The sequence below is a fragment of the Triticum urartu genome, chromosome 1 (genome assembly GCF_003073215.2).
Source record: "Triticum urartu cultivar G1812 chromosome 1, Tu2.1, whole genome shotgun sequence".
Lineage (NCBI taxonomy): Eukaryota > Viridiplantae > Streptophyta > Magnoliopsida > Poales > Poaceae > Triticum > Triticum urartu.
Genome location: NC_053022.1, coordinates 306,293,697 through 306,307,293, shown reverse-complemented (window position 1 = coordinate 306,307,293; position 13,597 = coordinate 306,293,697).

The window sequence follows — 13,597 nt, the reverse complement described above, 5'->3', positions numbered from 1 at the left end:
TTCTTTATTTATAAAGCGAGGCGAAAGCCTTTCTCGGTAATGCAACAATAAAATATGACTAGGTTTGCATCAGTACTTAAAGTGGCAATTTGCTTTCTTATACTAACGGATCTCACGAAGGTTTTGTTAAGTTTTGTGTGATTTAAGTTTTCAAGTTTTGGGTGAGATCACGATGGATGAAGGAATAAGGAGTGAAAAGAGCCTAATCTTGGCGATGCCCATGGCACCCCAAGGTAATATTCAAGGAGTACCAAGAAACTAAGATTGGGGGTGCCCAGGAAGGCATTCCCTCTTTATTCTGATGACCATCGGTAATTTTACTTGGAGCTACATTTTTATTCGTCACATATCATGAGTTTTGGTTGGAGCATCTTGTATTATATGAGTCTTTGCTTGTTTTGCTTTTTAGTTTTTCACAATCATCCTTGCTGGACACACCTATTTGAGAGAACCATAATGATGCTATGATTTGTTAGAATTTCTCTACATGCTTCACTTAAATTTTTTGAGCTATGGAATTGCTCTAGTACTTCACTTGTATCTTTTTTAGCATGGTGGTGGTTTAATTTTTGAATAAATGCTCTCATGCTTCACTTAGATTATTTTGATAGTTGGTAAATTTGAAGAAATATGCTCTCATGCTTCACTTAGATTATTTTTAGAGTTAGAAAATTATGAGGAAATATGCTCTCATGCTTCACTTAGATTATTTTGAGAGTTGAAAAGGAAATTATTTTTAAGAAATTTATGCTCTCGTGCTTCACTTAAATCTATTTGAGAGGTTGTTAGTAGCAATAGTAATATATGAATTTAGTCCCAAAGTGATAGATATTCAAGGGGGATATAATAAATACTTTCATGAAGATCATTGGATGTTATAAACTTGATTCCTTGCAATAGTTTTGAATATGGAGATAGTAATATGTGAGTCATGTTGGTGAGTAATTATACTTTAGTAAGAATATTGGTGTTAAGGTTTGTGATCCCCTATGCAAGCACGAAAGTCAGTAGTTATGCAACGAAGTTACATCCTACTTGTGGTGCATTATTCAGTGTTAGTTATGTTTAATTCTCATTTATGATCGTTTTTGTTTCTTGCTTGGTCGCTTCTCAGTCTATTTGGTAGCCTCCATTTGTACTAAGAGGGAATACTGCTTGTGCATCCAACTCCTTAAACCCAAAGTTGTGCCAAATAAGTCCACCATACTACCTATATGCGGTATTTCCATGCCATTCCAAGTAAATTTGTATGTGCCAACTCTAATTTTCAAAATGAATTTCCTTTTTGTGTGCCCGTACCGCTCATGAAGTGACAGGGGTGGCCAATATTTTCCATTCTAGGTAGGTTATTCTCAAGATGAGTGTTTATTCACTTGTCATTGCACAAGAGTGTGGCAGGTAATAAGGATGCCCAGTCCCGAAATGAATTTTTTTACTTATGTTGTTCATAATAAATTCCTTGGAAAGTGTTGGTATGGAAGGCACCTGTGGATACGGCTAGTCATGGATTGTGAAAGAATGGTGGAAAAGTAAATAAGCTTTATTTTATGTTTGGGAACCGCCTATGATTTACCTTGCATGGAAGATATTGGGAATTCTCAGCCGTTTTCGTTGACAGGAAAAGCATACCTATCAAAACAATTCTATCTCCCAAATTAAGTTATGAGGAATGGCACCTCTACAAATCTCTGCTTCCCTCTACGAAGGGCGTTTCTATTTACTTTTATGAAATTTTTATTTTTATTGATCTCCATCTTCTCTTATAAAGCACCAACTAGGGAACACTATTATCATACTTGTGCATTGAATATAGCTAATATTTGAGTGTGCTTCATGAATGGATCAATGATTGAGCATAATGGGCTAGGGATAGCTTTCTTTAGCATTGATATTTTGAAAGACATGGTTGGTTGTTGATATGCTTGAGTATTGATGTCTTCATGTCAATTATAGACTATTGCTTTGAATCTCTAAAGTCCAAATGTCCATGCTACAAATGAAAAGAATATGTGATGAACATGTTAGGCAGCACTCCACATCAAAAATTCTGTTTTTATCATTTACCTACTCGAGGACGTGCATAAATTAAGCTTGGGGATGCTGATACGTCTCCAATGTATCTATAATTTTTATTGTTCCATGTTGTTATATTATCAATCTTGGATGTTTTCTATACATTTACTAGCAACATTATATCAATTTTTAGGACTAACTCATAGACATAGTGCTAGTGCCAATTGTTATTTTCTTGCTTGTTTCTTACTTTGCAGAATATCAATACTAAACGAAGAAGTCCAAATGCCACAAAACTTTTTGGAGATTTTTTCTATCAGGAAGACACCCAGGAAGCTTCTGGAGGGCACGAGGGGACGCTCATGGGGCCCACTAGGCACCAGGGCGTGCTAGGGGCCCCAGGCGCACCCTGGTGGGTAGTCGGGCCCACAGGCACCCCATTTACCTACCTCCGCCTCTACAAATACTCTAAAATCCCAAAAACCCTCGGGGAGTGGACGAAATACTTCTTCCACCGACGCAAGTTGCAGAACCACCAGATCCAATCTAGAGGCCTTTTCCGGCACTCTGCCGGAGGGGGCAACAATCTTGGAGGGGTTCTTCATCATCCTTGTTGCCCGTCCGATGATGTGTGATTAGTTTACCATAGACCTATGGGTCCATGTACCTAGATGGCTTCTTCTCTCTTTTTCATCTTCAGTACAATGTTCTCCTCGATGTTCTTCGAGATCTATTTGATGTAACTCTTTTTTGCGGTTTGTTTGTTGGGATCCGATGAATTGTGAGTTTATGATCAGTTCTATCCATGAATATTATTTGAGTCTTTGGTGAACTCTTTTATGCATGATTGTTATAGCCTCGTATTTATTCTACGATTTATTGGTTTGGTTTGGCCAACTAGATTGATTTATCTTGCCATGGGAAGAGGTGCTTTGTGATGGGTTCGATCTTGCGGTGCTCAATCTTAGTGAAAGAAAGAGACATGACACGCATGTATCGTTCCTAATAAGAGTAACAAGATGGGGTTTATTCATACATGAGTTTATCTTGTCTACATCATGTCATCGTTCTTATTGCATTACTCCATTTTTCCATGAACTTAATACACTAGATGCATGCTGGATAGCAGTCAATGTGTGGAGTAATAGTAGTAGATGCAGGCAGGAGTAGGTCTACTAATCTTGGATGTGAAGCCTATATACATGATCATTGCCTTGGATATCATCATAATTATTTGCTTTTCTATCAATTTCCCCACAGTAATTTGTTTACCCATCGTATGCTATTTTCTTGAGAGAAGCCTCTATTGAAAACTATGGCCGCCGGGTCTATTTCCTATCATATATTAAATCCAAAATACCTTGCTGCCATTTTGCATTATTTATTTTATTTTCTATTTTTGTTAGATCTATTTATCAAAACCTATATAAATTAATCTATCTCAATATCGTTGAGGGATTGATGACCCTTCTTACACGTTGGGTTGCAAGTATTTGTTGTTTGTGTGTAGGTGTTGTTTATATAGTATTGCTTGGTTCTCCTACTGGTTTGATAACCTTGGTTTCATAACTGAGGGAAATACTTACCTTTGTTGTGCTACATCATCCTCTCCTCTTCGGGGAAATACCAACGCAGATTACAAGCAATCACCGACCCCTTTAGTTTGAGCGGCAAGTATTTAATGGCGTGGAGATCGTCTCCATTGGCCATGTGTATATGGAGTAGGAAGTCCCCGATCCATACTGCCGGGTCGGTTGTGCCATTGTACGATCCATCACCCTGTCTATGAAGCATATAGGGTGAGTCGGACCATGGAACCGAGGAGCATCTCGTCGGATCGGGAGAGGGCCGTGATTAGGCCTGGTCTCGGGCGCGGCCATTCCTGTCCATCCAGGCATCCTAGTCGTCAAGCCCGGCGGGCGCGCGTCCTCTTGATCCGTAGATGGACCGAGGAGGTGCCCTGTTTACCTTAATGTGACGTCTAACATCGTGAGGATCTAGGTAATCCAAGGGGTCCTTGCTATAATGGCGTGGAGGTGGCCGATTGTTGATGTTTTCCCGCATTGTCCTGTCCCGCCCAGTCTTGGTCGTCGGCGAGTTCTTCATCAAACTTCGGCAGAAGGCGCCTGCATTGGCATGTGCCAGTCTTCCATGTCTTGCTCGACAGAGAGCACTTTGACCCACTTTTCATTCAGTGTGTCGGTGTTGGCCTGCAGTTGCTGGTGCTTGTGCTTCATGCTTCGAGCCGTCGCAATGAGGTGCCGCCGGAAGCGCTCTTGTTCGAAAGGGTCCTCGGGGATGATGTAGTCCTTGGTACCGAGGCTCTCGCCCTCCTCAGATTCCGGCATGTAGTTACCATCAGCCCCTTCAAAGAGGTCGTCGGGATCTGAGTCCTCGGGATGTCCTTTAGGTGTGCCGTTCCGCACTGGGGAAGCTTGAGGCCTCCCTCGGGGTTGTCGGCATCACCGACTGTTGCATCGCCGTTGTCGAGGGTTGCGTTTGCCTCTAGGTTCCCCATTGTTGCCTCTCCTGCGTCTACGCTGACTTCTTGGAGGGGTGATACATCTCCAACATATCTATAATTTTTTCTTGTTCCATGTTGTTATATTATTAATCTTGGATGTTTTACAATCATTTTATAGCAACTTTATATCATTTTTTTGGACTAACCTATTGACATAGTGCCCAGTGCCAATTGCTGTTTTTTGCTTGTTTTTTACTTCACAGAATATCCCTATCAAACGGAGTCCAAATGCAGCGAAACTTTTTGGAGATTTTTTAGAACAGAAGACAACTTGGGGGCCAAGGAAGGACCAGAGGGCAGGCCCGTGGGCACAACTGATACATCTCAGTCTTATCTACTTTTCCTAACGCTTTTGCTCTTGTTTTGGACTCTAATTTGTATGATTTGAATGAAAACAACCCGGACTAATGTTGTTTTTAGCAGAACTACTTTGGTGTTATTTTTGTGTAAAAATAGAAGTTCATGGAACGGAACGAAACTTTTTGGAGAATTATTTTGCAACAAAAAATACTGGAGCCAAGAACCACCAGAGGAGCCCCCCTTGTTGAGCACAACCCATCAGGGCGCGCCACCCCCTCCAGGCGCGCCTAGGTGGGTTGTGCCCACCTGGTGGCCCTGCAGACCCTAATTTCAACTCCTTAAATACCTATTTTTGGATAAAAAGATCCGGGAGAAAGTTTCATCGCTTTTCGCGATATGGAGCCGCCACCGCCTCCTGTTCTTCATCGGGAGGCCATATCTGGAGCCCGTTCGGGGCTACAGAGAGGGGAATCTTTGGTATTCATCATCACCAACCCTCTTCATCGCCAATTCCATGTTGCTCCCCACCGGGAGTGAGTAATTCCTTTGTAGGCTCACTGGTCACTGGGGAGTTGGATGAGATTCATCATGTAATCCAGTTAGTTTTGTTAGGGCTTGATCCCTAGTTGTCCACTATGTTCTGAGATTAATGTTGTTATGACTTTGCCATGCTTAATGCTTGTTACTAGGGCCCGAGTGCCATGATTTCATATCTGAACCATTTATGTTTTCACCATTATATCTATGTTCCAGATCTGATCTTGCAAGTCATATTCACCTATTACGTGTTATGATCCGTAAACCCCAGGGTGACAGTAATTGGGATACTTTTCGGTGATGACCGTAAAGTAGAGGAGTTCATGTATTCACTATGTGTTAATGCTTTGTTCCAGTTCTCTAGTAAAAGGAGGCCTTAATATCCCTTAGTTTCCTTATGGACCCCGCTGGCACGGGAGGGTAGGACAAAAAATGTCATGCAAGTTCTTTCCATAAGCACGTATGACTATTTATAGAATACATGCCTACATGATATTTATGAACTAGAGCTTGTTTAGTATCACCCTAGGTTATGACTATTATATGATGAATATCATCCAACAAATTCACCGATCCAATGCCTACGAATTTTCCACATATTGTTCTTGCTAAGTTACTACTGCCGTTGCTACTATTACACTTGCTACAAAATCGTTGCTATCACCGTTACCGTTACTGCTACTGTTACCACTGCTATCAAAACTATCATATTATTGTGCTATTGATCATATTGCTACATATATTTAATCTCTAGGTGTGGTTGAATTGACAACTCAACTGCTAATACTTACAAATATTCTTTGGCTCCTCTTGTGTCGAATCTATAAATTTGGGTTGAATACTCTACCCTCAAAAATTGTTGCGATCCCCTATACTTGTGGGTTATCAAGACCTTTTTCTGGTGCCATTGCCAGGGAGCATAGCTATATTTGTTGAGTCACTTGGGATTATTATCTATTTATCATTATGAAGAATTTGAAGGATACCAAGACTAAGATTTTTTCCTCTAAGACGAGGGGAGGTAAGGAACTGCCATCCAGCTCTACACTTGATTCACCTTCTATTTTGAGTAGACTTGCGACACAACCACATGCTACTAATCCTGATATGTCGCAAGTTATTGATGATGCTACTTCTGCTATGAATGCTACTCATGATGATGCCAGTACCTTGCTTAATGATAATATTCCACTAGGTGAATTTCTTGATGAACAACTTGCTAGAGCTAAAGATATTGAGAATGTTGAAACTGATGAAATTATTGAAACTGATGAAGTTCTTGAAACTGAAAATCTTGAAACACCTATTAGGCCTAGATCTCCTAAATATGAAATGCCTAAGATACTTGAGGGTTATGTTATGGATGAGGAGACATCTAGAGATTTTCTTGCTTGCAATGATAGAGAGGATCTTAAGAAATTACTTTGCAAACTAAAAGAAAAATATTTGAATGCTAGAATGAAATGTGATCCTATGTTTGCTACTTCGCCTATCGTTGTTCCTGAAAAGGATTATGAATTCTCTGTCAACCCAGAGTTAATTACTTTGGTTGAATCTGATCCTTTCCATGGCTATGAAACTAAAACTGTTGTGGCACATCTTACTAAGTTAAATGATATAGCCACCCTATTTCACTACAAAAAAATACACTTCCGTGATGATACGTGTTTGTCATAGTAGGTCACATTTTCTGTCATGCATGTACATCCATGACAAATTTATGACAGAATCAAGATAGTCATACCTGTGCTGTCGTAGAAGTGTTCCATGACATTACCAAAATTATTATCACGGAAGTGTCCACTTCCATGACGATAAATTGTGCGTCAAAGAAGTGCTTTCGTCAAGGGTGACCGACACGTGGCATCCACCGTAACGGAACACCGTTAAGCTATCGGGTCCGGTTTTGGATCCGATAACTCGTTAACAGCCAGGACCAATGGGGATTTTCCATGTGTAAAATCATCATTGGCCAGAGGAAACACGTGTCGCCTCACCGTTGGGACAGATGTCATCCACTCATTAGACAGGAGGCGCCTATGATAGGTCAACACATGGCACGGCCCAACAGTGGCCCATTCCGGTGAAAAAGGCCGGCCCAGTAAAAAATAGCAGGCCGGCCCATATAAGGCCTACTTGTGTCAGGTCCATTTAAGCCCATGGCCCATACGAGATGTGCCAATTCAGCCCGTCAATGGCCCGTTAAAGATTTGAAACCATTGCAGCCCATCGTCAGTTCGAGCCTAAATTGTGCGTCACAGAAGTGCTTTCATCAAGGGTGACCGACACGTGGCATCCACCGTAACAGAACATCGTTAAGCTATCGGGTCCGGTTTTGGATCCGATAACTCGTTAACAGCCAGGACCAATGGGGATTTTCCATGTGTAAAATCATCATTGGCCAGAGGAAACACGTGTTGCCTCACCGTTGGGACAGATGTCATCCACTCATTGGACAAGAGGCGCCTATGATAGGTCGACACATGGCACGGCCCAACAGTGGCCCATTCCGGTGAAAAAGGCCGGCCCAGTAAAAAATAGCAGGCCGGCCCATATAAGGCCTACTTGTGTCAGGTCCATTTAAACCCATGGCCCATACGAGATGTGCCAATTCAGCCCGTCAATGGCCCGTTAAAGATTTGAAACCATTGCAGCCCATCGTCAGTTCGAGCCTGTTAACAGCCCGCTATATATCGGCCCGATGAGATTTCGGCCTGTTAACGACCCATTCAGTGGATGGGCCAATTTTCACGATGTACATCTTTCGGCCTTTTAGCGACCATGAAAGTGCAACTATCCCTATGTGGTTTTGGTAATTCCTAACAACATATAGCTCATTGAGCTAATGCTATTTCAAGATTAATATTTCAGGAAAGCTCAATGATTGGCATGGCATGGGTGAGAAAAGTGGACCCCTCAAAATGCTAAGGACAAAAGGATTGGCTCAAGCTCAAAGCTCAAGACTCTACATTTTCTATTTTAGTGATCCAAGATCACATTGAGTCTATAGGAAAAGCCAATACTATCAAGGAGGGATGAGGTGTTGCTTAATGAGGCTCTTGCTCAAAATGCTTAGTGATATGCTCCAAAGCCCTCAACTACTTTCTCACATCCACATATGACCTAAACCAAAATTCAAACTTGGCCCCACCGATTCTTTCTATCCGGCGCCACCGAATTCAGATGTCATAGCCACTGCCACAAACCCTAGGAAAATCGGTCTCACCGATAGGGATCTCGGTCTCACCGAGATGGGATTGTAATCTCTCTCTTTCCCTTTGTAACGTTTCGATCCCACCGATATGAGCAATCGGTCCCACCGAGATTGCAATGTAAACTCTCTATTTCCCATTTGTAACATTTTGGTCTCACCAAAATGAGTGAATCGGTCCCACCGAGTTTACCTGACCAACTCTCTATTTAGCTTATTAACAAAATCGGTCTCACCGAGTTTGTGTAATCGGTCTCACCGAGATTACGTTATGCCCTAACCCTAACCATATCGGTCCTACCGAGTTGCATGTCGGTCCCACTGAAAATCCTAAAGGTCACTAGATTTGCTGAATCGGTCCGACCGAGTTTATCAATTCGGTCCCACCGAGATTGGCAAGTTGTGTGTAATGGTTAGATTTTGTGTGGAGCCTATATATACCCCTCCACCTCCTCTTCATTTGTGGAGAGAGCCATCAGAACGAACCTACACTTCCAACTTGCATTTTCTGAAAGAGAACCACCTACACTTGTGTTGAGGCCAAGATATTCCATTCCTACCATATGAATCTTGATCTCTAGCCTTGCCCAAGTTGCTTTCCACTCAAATCTTCTTTCCAGCAAATCCAAATCCTACGAGAGAGAGTTGAGTGTTGGGGAGACTATCATTTGAAGCACAAGAGCAAGGAGTTCATCATCAACACACCATTTGTTACTTCTTGGAGAGTGGTGTCTCCTAGATTGGCTAGGTGTCACTTGGGAGCCTCCGACAAGATTGTGGAGTTGAACCAAGGAGTTTGTAAGGGCAAGGAGATCGCCTACTTCGTGAGGATCTACCGCTAGTGAGGCAAGTCCTTCGTGGGCGACGACCATGGTGGGATAGACAAGGTTGCTTCTTCGTGGACCCTTCGTGGGTGGAGCCTTCTGTGGACTCGCGCAACCGTCACCCTTCGTGGGTTGAAGTCTCCATCAACGTGGATGTACGATAGCACCACCTATCGGAACCACGACAAAAACACCCGTGTCTCCAATTGCGTTTGAATCCTCCAAAACCTTCCCTTTACATTCTTGCAAGTTGCATGCTTTACTTTCCGCTGCTCATATACTCTTTGCATGCTTGCTTGAGTTGTGTTAAGATTGCTTGACTAGTCCAAAGTTGCTAAAATCTGCCAACTAAAATTGGGAAAAGGCTAGATTTTTATTTGGTCAAGTAGTCTAATCACCCCCCCCTCTAGACATACTTTCGATCCTACAGACCCATTTAAATATTGGGCTAATTTCCGGCCCGGTGTGTCTTTCAGCCTGTTGACGGCCCATAAATCAGTTGGGCCATTTGTAGTCGGACCTGAGTTTCGGCCTTTTAGCGACCCATTTAAGTGGTGGGCCAATTTCCGGCCCGGTGTGTCTTTCAGCCTGGTGACGGCCCATATATCTGTTGGGCCATTTGTAGTCGGACCTGAGTTTTGGCTTTTTAGCGACCCATTTAAGTGTCGGGCCAATTCCCGGCCCTGTGTGCCTTTCAGCCTGTTAAGGGACCATAAATGAGTTGGGCCATTTGTAGTTGGACCTGATTTTTGGCCTTTTAACGACCCATGCCCTTCATGGTCCAATACCAGCCCGGTTTCTCTTTCGGCCTGCTAAAGGCCCACAACACAGTTGGGCCATTTACAATACGACTTGACTTTCGGCCTCTTAGCGGCCCATGCTCTTCATGGTCCAGTACAAGCCCGCTGTCTCTTTCGGCCTGCTAAAGGCCCATATTATAGTTGGGCCATACGTAGCCCGAACTTAGTAACGTCATGTTAACGGCCCATGAAATCAATTGGGCCCACCTGTTGCCCGCTTCGATGTCAGCCTGTTAACGACCCAGGAGTTAAGAGGGCCGACCATTAACTTTCGGCCTGGTAATGGCCCATTAACTTAATGGGCCCACTAAAGTTCGTACATGTCTTTAGGCCAAATTAGATAATTTGAGCCCATTACGACAAGCAATTATGCATAGGACCAAAACCGATCAAGCAAAGGTACGACATACAGGGAAAAATGTTGCACATCCAGCATATATTACAGCAAATTACATCCACTTGGCAATCAAAGATTGATGCCAGTGCAAATAAATGAACAGAACCTAATGATCTATAACGTCACAATCTGCAACCTCAGCACGGATGACGCCCATAAGCATGTGGGCAAGTTCTTGCTGCTTTGCTACACTGTCTCTGAAAACATTGATCAGTTGTTGTGTCGCACGACTCTGCACCTCTGATTCCTCCACCATTTCCATCATTCCTTCAGCCATTAATTGGTTCACAAACATACATTTTTTTCCGTTGCATTCGAGATAGAGGATACTTAACAGATTCAGATGGCGATTTTGGCAGGCTTGTATTATTGATAGTGGAGAGTGTCTCGACCATTGCATCATAACATAAATTAGGAGGGGAACAAAACAGATTAATCATGAGTTATTGGCATATTACCTAGCCTAGATTTATTGGAAAGAAACAATGGGGTTGCCTTGCTATTTTCAGAGTTTGTCTTCTTATCTTCAGCAGCCTGCACCAAATTAAGACACTAGCATTGCTATCATTGGCCAAGTCAGTTAATAGGAAAGCAACATTGGCACAACGAACGTTTGGGAAACTAGCCAACACCAAATTAACACAATATGGCACAGCTATCATCAGCCAGGTAAGGTAATACGAAAGCAACATTGACACAATGAATGAATGGGCAACCAGAGAAGCACTACAATTCAGTAATGTGCATGATATGAGATAGTACACTCATGCAGCTTAGTATGAAAAACTACCAGGAAGTTTTCTTTACAAAAATCAACATTGGCGCCTTTAACATTTTGCTAAAACTAATTTTAGATCAGACAAAGGTTGGATTCACGCCGATTAACAAAATACATGTTGATGTAAAAATATAGTGATATACAACAGGTACTTACATCAGCATTGGAGCACAGAGAATTCTCGCAAGATATTTTCCTCGAATGCAATCCCAATGAAGGAAGTCTTCTATCATTTAACCTTATTTTCTAAAAGAGAGATGGGTAAGAAACATGTAGAAAATATGATCAGAATGCTATAAAATTTCGTGATGCGAGGATACAAAGATACGTCTCCGTCGTATCTACTTTTCCAAACACATTTGCCCTTGTTTTGGACTCTAACTTGCATGATTTGAATGGAACTAACCCGGACTAACGCTGTTTTTAGCAGACTTTCCATGGTGTTATTTATGTGCAGAAACAAAAGTTCTCGAAATGACCTGAAACTCCACGGAACATCTATTCGGAAATAATAAAAAATCCTTGCAAAAGATGAAGATCAGGGGGCCCACACCCTATCCACGAGGGTGGGGGCGCGCCCTCCCCCCTAGGGCACGCCCCCATACCTCTTGGGCCCCCTGGAGGTCCTCTGACCTCAACTCCAACTCTATATATTTGCTTTCGGGGAGAAAAAAAATTAGAGAGAAGAATTCATCGTGTTTTACGATATGGTGCCGCCGCCAAGCCCTAAACCCTCTCGTGAGGGCTGATCTGCAGTCCGTTCGGGGCTCCGGAGAGGGGGATTCGTCGCCGTCGTCATCATCAACCATCCTCCATCACCAATTTCATGATGCTCACCGCCGTGCGTGAGTAATTCCATCGTAGGCTTGATGGACGATGATAGGTTGGATGAGATCTATCATGTAATCGAGTTAGTTTTGTTAGGGTTTGATCCCTAGTACCCACTATGTTCTGAGATTGATGTTGCTATGACTTTGCTATGCTTAATGCTTGTCACTAGGGCACGAGTGCCATGATTTCAGATCTGAACCTATTATGTTTTCATGAACATATGTGTGTTCTTTATCCTATCTTGCAAGTCTATAGTCACCTACTATGTGTTATGATCCGGCAACCCCGAAGTGACAATAATCGGGACCACTCCCGGTGATGACCATAATTTGAGGAGTTCATGTATTCACTATGTGCTAATGCTTTGTTCCGGTACTCTATTAAAAGGAGGCCTTAATATCCCTTAATTTCCATTAGGACCCCGCTGCCACGGGAGGGTAGCACAAAAGATGTCATGCAAGTCTTTTCCATAAGCACGTATGTGTAACACCCCGGATGTAACTTTCCCAATTTGTACTCCAACTCTTGCCGTTTCCGGCGTTAAGTTATATTTATTTCCTCGGGTTCGGTTTTTGTCTCCGTGTGTTGTTATCGTTGTCATGCATCTCATATCATGTCATCATGTGTATTGCATTTGCATACGTGTTTGTCTCATGCATTCGAGCTTTTTCCCCGTTGTCCGTTTTGCACTCCGGCGCTTCGTTCTCCTCCGGTGGCCATTTCTAACTTTCTTTCGTGTGTGGGGTTTAAACATTTCCGGATTGGACCGAGACTTGCCAAGCGGCCTTGGTTTACTACCAGTAGACCGCATGTTAAGTTTCGTACCATTTGGACTTCGTTTGATACTCCAACGGTTAACCGAGGGACCGAAAAGGCCTCGTGTGTGTTGCAGCCCAACACCCCTCCATTTTGGCCCAAAACCCACCTAACTCTGTTCCATCATCTAGATCGTTCGATCACGATCGTGTGGCCGAAAACCGCACCTCATTTGGACTCTCCTAGCTCCTCCTATGCCTATAAATAGGTCCCCCTCGAAATATCTCGGATCCCCCTCCCCGAAACCCTAGTCGTCTTCCACCTCTCGCCGCCGGACACGTCCGATTCGGGCCGGACGTGTCCGACCTGTCCCGCCGCCGCCACGTGGCGCAACCCCACTGGCCCGGCCGCTTCCCCGCCGCACTGGCCCGCCCGGCCCACACAGGGCCCCCGCCAGGCCCAGCTCCGCGCCGCCCGGGGCACCCGAGCCGCCGCCGTCCTCTTCCTCCGAGCCGCAGCCGCCGGCGCGTGCCGCCGCCTCCGCCCGCCGGCGCCGCCACCGCGCCGCGCCACCGCGCCCGCCGCCGCCTCACGCCAGCCCGGCCCCGCGCCGCCGAGCCGCCGGC